The sequence below is a fragment of the Scylla paramamosain genome, unplaced genomic scaffold (genome assembly GCF_035594125.1).
Source record: "Scylla paramamosain isolate STU-SP2022 unplaced genomic scaffold, ASM3559412v1 Contig57, whole genome shotgun sequence".
NCBI lineage: Eukaryota > Metazoa > Arthropoda > Malacostraca > Decapoda > Portunidae > Scylla > Scylla paramamosain.
In genome coordinates this window covers 382,501-392,943 of record NW_026973722.1, presented here as the reverse complement: position 1 = coordinate 392,943, position 10,443 = coordinate 382,501, and the positions used below count along the sequence as shown (strand labels likewise).

Genomic DNA, 10,443 nt, shown 5'->3' with positions numbered 1-10,443 from the left:
TGTTTATCACCATTCGCAAGGCTAGTGTTAGAGAGAATACGCATGCTCGCATACCTGCAAAGTAAACAATCCAAAGAATAATATGATGCGTCCGTAATCTACTGCGCTCTCTCTCTCTCTCTCTCTCTCTCTCTCTCTCTCTCTCTCTCTCTCTCTCTCTCTCTCTCTCTCCACATAAATAATTTATATTTCCACATAAATAATAAGTAATCAGTAAGTAGAAAAAAAAAACAGCGAAGCAGCATTATTTTTCTCCCCAGCAGACTTGATGACGTCAGCCATGATGGCGACGCGCACCTCTGCCAACACACCCCAAGACATCACCGTCCTCTACAAAAGGTTCTGTCGAAATGGAATGGAAAATAAGAGGCGAAGAGAGTGCGGATATCCATTTTTCAACAACGCAATCGTGACATAATCTGATTTACGCTAAAATGAGACTTGTTAGGGGGAACAGTTACTGCGCAGGTGGTTCTCCACCAGCATAGATAACCATCAGATCAATCAGTACTACACCACTGCTATAGTATCTTCCTTACTTAATAGATAATGCCAATGGAACAGTTAAGATGAACAAACATCGAATAAACACCACAAAGTAACGAGCCAGAGGGAGCTTTAAAAGTCGAGGAGACGAGATCCTTCTATCCTTCTCCTCCCTTTCCTCTCTCCCACTTTAATCAACATGAACACGTATATTTTATTTCGAAAGTAGAGATTCAGAATAAGATTTGCACGTGCTTCTGTCACTTCACACATAGCAAATAAGCAGTACTTATGACAGAATTCCATTAGTCTTATTACCTACGTGTTATACTTGCATCGGCATTTAAGGGTGCCAACATATCCGAAATACGATTCAGCGCTGGTAAATATTTTAATGCCTTAAAAGTACATTTTTACAATCTCCTTCACTCTGAGCAACAAAATGAATGAAATGACTAAATACAGTAGTGAGTGGTACGGCAGAACATCGTTTAAGACACACTGAAATATAATATACGAAATTGAAAATGGAAGCAGAGCACAGATGTATCGCAAAGGTTGGTACTCCTGTCCGCTACCGCTTGTTCCGTCACTTCGCTCTTCCGATAGTCACCACCACCACTGTTTTCCCACTGTAACGGCCAGAATACTATGCCCGATTTGTACTCAGTGACGTTGTAATTGCTAGATAAGTATGTATGTAATGAGTGGATTCACGTGGAGGTGGGGAAGCGAGGGTGTGCGAGGTGATTTACGAACCTGCCGAAACAGGGAAGCCAGAGAGCAGCTGCCCGCCTGACCTCTCATGCCCCTGCCTGCCTACTTCCACCTGTACGCCTGTCCGCCTATATTTCCAATATGCATTGTTGTTTACTCGTCTTCAGCTGGAGAGCGTGCGTGTGGCTTTTCTTCCTGCCCCCCTACTTCCAACGTAACACCACTCCCTGCAATCACACCTACCTTGCACATGTACGATATTGCCTCTGGGATCATTAAGTTTAATAAGCAACAAAGCATTAACATTAATCACAACTCCCGGAGAGCTTCAAGAGTCGAGACAAGACGTTACCAAACAAGCCTACCCACTAACTACCCTTATAGTTCTCTCACTCCTTCACCTCAATTTAACTCATACTACGGTGGAAATCGAGACAAATCTCACCTTCTATTTCCACAACGTAAAGGCCCACACGTCCATCACCATATATCGTCACGAGGGTTCTTTCACGCTCACTCAGTACAAAGCAACAGCACTACGCATCGCCGCTGCTACCTGAGACTGCAGGGAGGCGCCGGCGAATGACTGCGGCTTGTGCCCACCTGTGACGTAATTCTCGGATGGACATGTGCAGGGCTACCAACTCTTCCACCACGACATACCTGCGGAAGTTGGACGTTTATCTGTAAATGTATGATTACAGATAAAGGATATACATACATGCAATACATACATACATACATATACATACATACATACATTCATATGGCAGTGTCAAAAGTATATATATTGAACCATGAAACTGACCCAAAACACACACACACACACACACAGATATATATATATATATATATATATATATATATATATATATATATATATATATATATATATATATATATATATATATATATATATATATATATATATATATATATATATATATATATATATATATATATATATATATATATATATATATATATATATATATATATATATATATATATATATATATATATATATATATATATATATATATATATATATATATATATATATATATATATATATATATATATATATATATATATATATCGTCAACTGTTCCCACTGGCTAAGCCACACACATCCACCAGCAAACACAGCAAACAGACAAAACTAACATTGACGTATGGGAACTAAAATACAGAACTGCGTATTGTTACGAAAAGTAGGAAAGAGGCTGTCACACCAAGAGAACAGTGCGTGAAAGAGGGAAGGCTACGTGAAGCAGAGACTGGTACTCCTGTCCTGTCTAGTCCTTTGCTCCACTATGATCCCCCGTCCTAGCCTTCCCCTTTCCCTCCTACCCTCCTACTCCCACACACGCTCGTCCTAGGCTTGGAAGCACAATGTCTGCACGAATTAACTCAAACAAAAGTCATCTGTCATCTACCACGTCAAAGCTTTCAATACCTAACACCAAACATTATTCCAAAGTACACATAGATCCAGAACACACACACACACACACACACACACACACACACACACACAGTGTCAAGCATACATCTCAGAGTTGTCAAGACAAGATAAAAGATTTTTTGATAACGAAGGTAATGATATTATGACGGAAATGAAGCTACGTTAAAGTAAATTAATTTCATAGCACGGGCGTCTCTCTCTCTCTCTCTCTCTCTCTCTCTCTCTCTCTCTCTCTCTCTCCATCGGGTGTTTTTCCGTTCCTCTGTTAATTCCTGATTATATAGATGGGAAATATCTTGCTAGCAGAGAGAGAGAGAGAGAGAGAGAGAGAGAGAGAGAGAGAGAGAGAGACATGCACTGACACTAAATAAACAGTGTTTGCATAACAATTTTCAACCGCACTCAAACTGAACACTGGTTTCATCGCATGTTGCACGACGATATCAAACCTACACTCCACAGAAATAAAATAAACTAAGCACTGAAACCACACATTTCTTTTTCCTACATACCACATTTTGTCTCAGAAAACGTAACGAGGTGCTACGTGTATCCACTGGGCTGAGTTATTCCACATAGAAACTTTTATGAAAACAAAAACAACAAGAAAACATCACGCTAAGAAAATGGCAGCTATGGTGTGAGTTGAGGTGACAAATCGTTAAATTAATTGTTTCTAACCCACTGGCAAACCACACTGTAAAGAAACCATTAGACATTTGCTAATAGCTGGCTTTACTGTAAATTATCTGGGCCTGTTATAGTAATGATAATCCCTTGTTTTTGTACCTTCATGAAGTTTATGCTGCCTTGTAGAATTGCACATCGTGGCTATCCAACTGGGAGAGGTGTAGGAGATAGCGTTATAGGTAGAGAAATGTACGCACAAGTGGTGACAGATGTATGAAGGACTGTCAGGAGGTTGATGCTGCCTTGTAGAACTTCCATCATGGCCATTGAAAAGGAGAGAGCGTTAGGTATAGAAAGAGATACTAGAAATGCATAGGCGGTGACAGACGTAGGAAGGTTTGGTAGTCCTGTCTTGTCACAGCTTGTCACACTGTCCTCCCTCAATACCTCCCTCCTCCTCCTTCCTCTCTCACTCTCTCTCTCCCTTCCCTCCCAGACTGGTGCCTTTCAACGTGAAATATTTTCTGGATTTAAATACTAAAGAAGATGTTCATTCAGCGTCAAAGTTTTTGGTGACACCAAATATTTTTCAGAGCATATATTGTGATGGGAGCCTAACATTGCAGCACACATGGACGGATAGATGGCAAATGCAATTTAATATCAATAAATGCAAAGCGCTTAGCGTAGGTAGAGGAAACCCACACAATAGGTACACATTAGACAACCAAACTCTGGTAGGTACAGGGTACGAGAAAGATTTAGGAGTTATAGTTAGCTCTGAACTCCGTCTAGGGAAACAATGCATAGAAGCCAGAAACAAGGCAAATAGGGTACTAGGATTCATTTTTAGGAGTGTTAAAAGTAGAAGGCCGGGAGTAATATTAAAGTTATACTTGGCGCTGGTCAGACCTCATCTAGACTACGCGGTGCAGTTCTGGTCCCCACATTACAGGAAAGATATAGGTCTATTAGAATCAGTACAGAGGAGAATGACTAAAAGGATACAGGGGATGAGGAGTATTCCTTACGAGGCGAGGTTGAAGCTGTTAAATTTACATTCTTTAGAGAGACGTAGGTTAAGAGAGGACCTGATTGAAGTCTTTAAGTGGTATAAGGGTTATAACAAGGGAGATGTAAGCAAAATTCTTAGGATCAGCAACCAGGGTAGAACAAGAAATAACGGGTTCAAGCTTGAAAAATTTAGGTTTAGGAAGAAGATAGGAAAAAATTGGTTCTCAAATAGAGTGGTAGATGAGTGGAACGGACTCAGTAATCATGTTGTTAGTGCTAGGACACTAGAGAGCTTTAAGAGAAGATTAGACAAGTTTATGGATGGGGATAGCAGATGGAAATAGGTAGGTGTGTTTCATACAGGGACTGCCACGTGTAAGCCTGGTCGCTTCTTGCAGCTTCCCTTATTTCTTATGTTCTTATGTTCACACACACACACACACACACACACACACACACACACACACACACACACATTAATATTGGTTATACAGCACGTCCAAATAACATTCACCTGACAAGACGAGGTAGTGTGTTTTAATAATGAAGGGAATATTATGACGAATAGCTGGCTACTTAACAATTTGTAATCCTAAAAGAGGAACACGTATGTATGGAGCCATGCTCTCTCTCTCTCTCTCTCTCTCTCTCTCTCTCTGTGTGTGTGTGTGTGTGTGTGTGGCGGTGAAAAGAGGAACACGTATGTATGGAGCCATGCTCTCTCTCTCTCTCTCTCTCTCTCTCTCTCTCTCTGTGTGTGTGTGTGTGTGTGTGGCGGTGAAAAGAGGAACACGTATGTATGGAGCCATGCTCTCTCTCTCTCTCTCTCTCTCTCTGTGTGTGTGTGTGTGTGTGTGTGTGTGGCGGCGAAGAATCACTTGATCGCTGCCCGTGTTTTGACGGAAGCCCTTTGTAGGAGAGTGGGCGTGCAGGGGTGAGGAAGGATTGAAGGAGGAGGATTCGGTGAAGAAGGAAGGAAGGAAAGTGTGGAAGGAAAAAGTGATCTGTTTTTCTAACAGTGAGTTCTACAATGTTCTTACAATGAAGTGGTGAAGTTCTTAGGTGTTTGTGTTAAATTATATTATTCTTCCTTCCAGCTTCCGTTATAAAGGAGACCCTATTGACATTATAGCATATTTTGCTACTACAACAACTACTACTACTACTACTACTACTACTACTATTGCTTACCACTATTACTATCACCGAAATAGTTATTCCTAGTAAATTTTACGGCTCCTTTAAGACGATAGTCCGACACACAACATCGGCCGCCTGATAGTCAAAATAATCATCATATATGTATGACCATTCACTACTACTGCTACTACTGCCATCATTGTTGTTGTTGTTGTTGTTGTTGGTTGTTGTTGTTGTTGTTGTTGTTGTTGTTGTTGTTGCTAATGATGCGAATCTGAGGAAGAGTAAAGGGTTAGGTTAGTAATAGTAGTAGTAGCAATGAAGTAATAGTAGTAGTAGTAATAGTAATAGTAGCAGCAGCAACATTCGTAACCACAATTCTTGACCAATTCGTAACCACAATTTTAACCACCACAATTTCAACCACCACAATTTTAACTACCACAGTTTTAACTACCACAATTTCTACCACCACAATTGTAACTACCACAATTTTAACTACCAAAATTTTTACTACAACAATTATAGCTACCACAATTGTACTTACCATAACATTTCCACTGTAGTCATGTTTTCCGCCTACCAGCATGACTTTCCATACACCACCACCATCACCACCACCACCAACAACAACACCACCACCACCACTACTACTACCACAATCCATTTCATCACTACCGTCACCACAGTGGTCATAAGTATCGCATTTAAATTGTGGTAGGACGCACTTGTGGTTGTGGCAGACAAATTGTGGTGGCGAGCAATGTTGGTGGTGGTGGTAGTTGTAGTAGTAATAGTGGTTGCTGTGGTGGTAGTCAAGATGGTGGTTAGTCAGTCTATAGGTAGTAAGGAGGCACCTGCAAGGACAATAATAATGATAATTGTGATTGTGATAGTAGTAGTAGTAGTAGTAGTAGTAGTAGTAGTAGTAGTAGTAGTAAGAAGAAGAGGAGGAAGAGAAAAAGGATTGGAGGAGAAGGAGGAGGAGCAGGAGGAGGAGGAGGAGGAGGAAAAGAAGAACTATTATTATTATTATTATTATTATTATTATTATTATTATGAGAGAGAGAGAGAGAGAGAGAGAGAGAGAGAGAGAGAGAGAGAGAGAGAGAGAGAGAGAGAGAGAGAGATTTAATAAGCGTGAAGAAAATAAAAGAAAAAAACATGATTTTATTTTTATTTCGGTATTTTCTCGGCAAATGGACGTTTTTCTAAGGGTGTTTTGTACTTCTCGAAATGAATAAAATAAATGAAAAATATCTCGTTATATTATCAGCGTCTCTTGTATTTCTATTTTAATATTTTTTTTCGGTATTTAAAAATGTTTTTTTTTTTTAGAGAGAGAGAGAGAGAGAGAGAGAGAGAGAGAGAGAGAGAGAAAAAAAGCAGAGTGGACTGGAGGTGAAGGTAATAATTGGGGGAAACTTTTCTGATTGAGAGAGGCGCCAGCAAACAGGGCGTGCTGCCAGCAGGAAATAACAGACAGGGCGTGCTGCCAGCAGGAAACAACAGACAGGGCGTGCTGCCAGCAGGAAACAACAGACAGGGCGTGCTGCCAGCAGGAAATAACAGACAGGGCGTGCTGCCAGCAGGAAACAACAGACAGGGCGTGCTGCCAGCAGGAAACAACAGACAGGGCGTGCTGCCAGCAGGAAACAACAGACAGGGCGTGCTGCCAGCAGGAAACAACAGACAGGGCGTGCTGCCAGCAGGAAATAACAGACAGGGCGTGCTGCCAGCAGGAAATAACAGACAGGGCGTGCTGCCAGCAGGAAACAACAGGCAGGGCGTGCTGCCAGCAGGAAACAACAGACAGGGCGTGCTGGCAGAATTTGGTAAAAAGTACAGGAAGAGTAAAATGAAATGATGTGTTGAATGATGTAAAGTTGCGTGGAGCAGAAGAGGAAAGTTCTAGTGACAGATTAACAACATTTCTATATTCAAAAGGCTGTAGTTGAAGTGACACGGGTTTTCAAGGGTGTTTTTACGGTTCTTGTGACAGATTAACAATATTTCTGCGTGCCAAAGGCTGTAGTTGAAGTGCCACGGGTTTTCAAGGGTGTTTTTATGGTTCTAGTAACAGATTGACATTTCTACATTATTAACAGGTGGAATATATATATATATATATATATATATATATATATATATATATATATATATATATATATATATATATATATATACTTACTATAAACTATTTACTACAGGTGGAATATATATATATATATATATATATATATATATATATATATATATATATATATATATATATATATATATATATATATATATATATATATATATATACTTACTATAAACTTTTACTATAAACTTGTAAATTTGTTCATAATTGTATGACTTCTTATATGTCACCTCTTATGTGACCTGTTATGACCTCTCAGGGACAGCCTTGGGGGCATCCATTACTGGCAGAAGCCCGAGTGTGCTGAGTGACGGGGCGGCATGACCTTGCACATCAGAGGGTCAGGTCAGTGTGTGCATTGTGCATATTGTGCCTTAGTGGCCTGTCATCTCTCTCTCTCTCTCTCTCTCTCTCTCTCTCTCTCTCTCTCTCTCTCTCTCTCTCTCTCTCTCTCTCTCTCTCTCTCTCTCTCTCTCTCTCTCTCTCTCTCTCTCTCTCTCTCTCTCTCTCTCTCTCTCTCTCTCTCTCTCTCTCTCTCTCTCTCTCTCTCTCTCTCACACACACACACACACACACACACACACACACACACACACACACACACACACACACACACACACACACACTCTTGATCATGTGAAGATGGAGATAGAGATCAAAGAAGAAGTGCCAAAATTCAATGAGGAATATAAAAATGAGAGAAAAAATTATGCTAAGGCAGACTTTACAGGGTTAAAGAAATTCTACGGAGAGCTTGATTGGAATAATTTATTAAGAGGTATGGAGGTGCAGAAAAAATATGAAGTGTTTTTAAGCAAGTTTAGAGAAGGTGTTGAAAGATATGTGCCAAGATATAAGGTAAAAGAAAATAAGAAAGTGTGGTTTAATGCAAAGTGTGCAGAGGCAAAAAAGAAGAAGGAGAGGGCATGGAAAAAAATGAGGAAACAATGGAATGAGATAAATAGAGAAGAATACAGGACAGCTAGAAATGATTATGTTAAAATAAGAAGAGAAGAAGAAAGAAATTTTGAAAGAGATGTAGTTGGAAAGTGTAAAGAAGAACCCAAACTTTTCTATAGATATGTAAATGGAAAAATAAAGCATAGAGATACTATTACAAAGCTGAAGGAAAATGGAGAAATTTATGAAACCACACAAGAGATGGCTGAGATACTGAATAAAAGCTTTAAGTCTGTATTTACAAGAGAAACTGCCTTTGCATCACTGGGAGATGAGGAACAACAGAAAGGAATAGCAAACATACAAGTGGAAAGAAAAGAAATTAAAAGACTACTGGAAGAGCTAGATACTAGGAAGGCGATGGGGCCAGACGAAGTAAATGGATGGATATTGAAAGAATGTAGAGAGGAATTGGAAGAACCAATATGGGAGATAATTAACAGTTCTTTAAAGGAAGGAAAAGTACCAAAGGAATGGAAGAGAGCAAATATAGTACTGTTATACAAAGGAGGTAATAAAATGGAACCACTGAATTACAGACCAGTCTCACTCACGAGTATTGTAAGTAAACTCTGTGAAATAGTCATTAAAAACAGATGGGTGCAATATCTTGAACAAGAAAATATAATAACAGAAAAACAATTCGGTTTCAGGAAAGAGAGATCTTGCGTAACAAACTTACTGAGCTTTTATACAAGAGTAATAGATAAACTACAAGAGAGAGATGGTTGGGTTGATGCAGTCTATTTAGATCTGAAAAAAGCTTTTGATACAGTTCCACATAAAAGACTCATATGGAAACTGGAACATCGAGGAGGGCTAAAAGGAAAAATACTTAAGTGGATGAAGGATTATCTCCAAGGTAGGGAAATGAGTACAGTAATCAGAGATAATAAATCAAGTTGGTGCGAAGTAACAAGCGGAATACCACAAGGGTCTGTGTTGGCACCTATAATGTTTCAGGTCTATATAAATGATATGACGGTGGGTTTAAATTGCTGCATTAATATGTTTGCAGATGATGCAAAATTGATGAAAGTAATAAAGAACCAAGAGGATTGTGAGGAACTACAGAGGGATATTGATAGAATTTATGAATGGAGTAAACGATGGAAATTAGAAATCAATATAAAGAAGTGCCATGTAATGGAGATGGGAAGAAGTAAAAGGAGACCTTCATGGGAGTATAAGATGGGAGGTATCACAATACCAAAGAGCAAAGAAGAAAAAGACTTGGGAGTAATAATTCAAGACACGCTATCACCAGAAAAACACATCAATGGAATATTTGGCTCTACATATAATTTGCTAGCAAATATCAGGGTGGCATTTAATTACCTAGACAAAGAAATGATGAAGAAAATCATAACACACATGATACGTCCCAAACTGGAATACGCAGCAGTGGTATGGTCTCCACACAAAAAGAAAGATATAAGGAAATTGGAAAGAATACAAAGAACAGCTACAAAAATGATACCTGAATTGGAAGACCTAAGTTACAAGGAAAGACTGGAAGAAATTGGATTACCAACACTGCAAGAAAGAAGGGAAAGAGGAGACCTGATAACAATGTTCAAATTAGTAAATGGCATGGAGAAGATAGACAGAGATGACCTAGTTGTAAAAGTGGAGGAAGGAGATAGACGTACAAGGGGACATATGAAGAAATTAAAGAAGAGTCATTGTTTGGGAGATATTAAGAAATACAGCTTTCCGCATCAAACGGTTGAAATATGGAATAACTTAAAAGAAGAGGTAGTTGCGGCAAAGAGTGTGCACATGTTTAAAGAGAAATTGGACAAATTCGGTTATGGAGACAGGACTAATTGAGCTTTGGCTCGGACCCTGTATTATACAACTAGGTAAATACAACTAGGTA

At 39.3% G+C, this 10,443-nt stretch overlaps 1 protein-coding gene across 7 annotated transcripts in view; it reads left to right on the top strand.

The window, feature by feature from the left end:
- Positions 1-7,123: 7,123 nt before the first annotated feature.
- Positions 7,124-10,443, top strand: part of LOC135098357 (uncharacterized) — a 49,809-nt gene continuing 46,489 nt past the window's right edge. For 6 of the 7 annotated variants that reach the window (XM_064000694.1, XM_064000693.1, XM_064000691.1 and 3 more), the window contains exon 1: positions 7,813-7,946. The gene's annotated coding sequence lies outside the window, so the exon portion shown is untranslated. Of the gene's footprint in view, positions 7,291-7,812; positions 7,947-10,443 lie in introns of those variants that run through there. The other variant, XM_064000689.1, reaches the window with a different exon arrangement.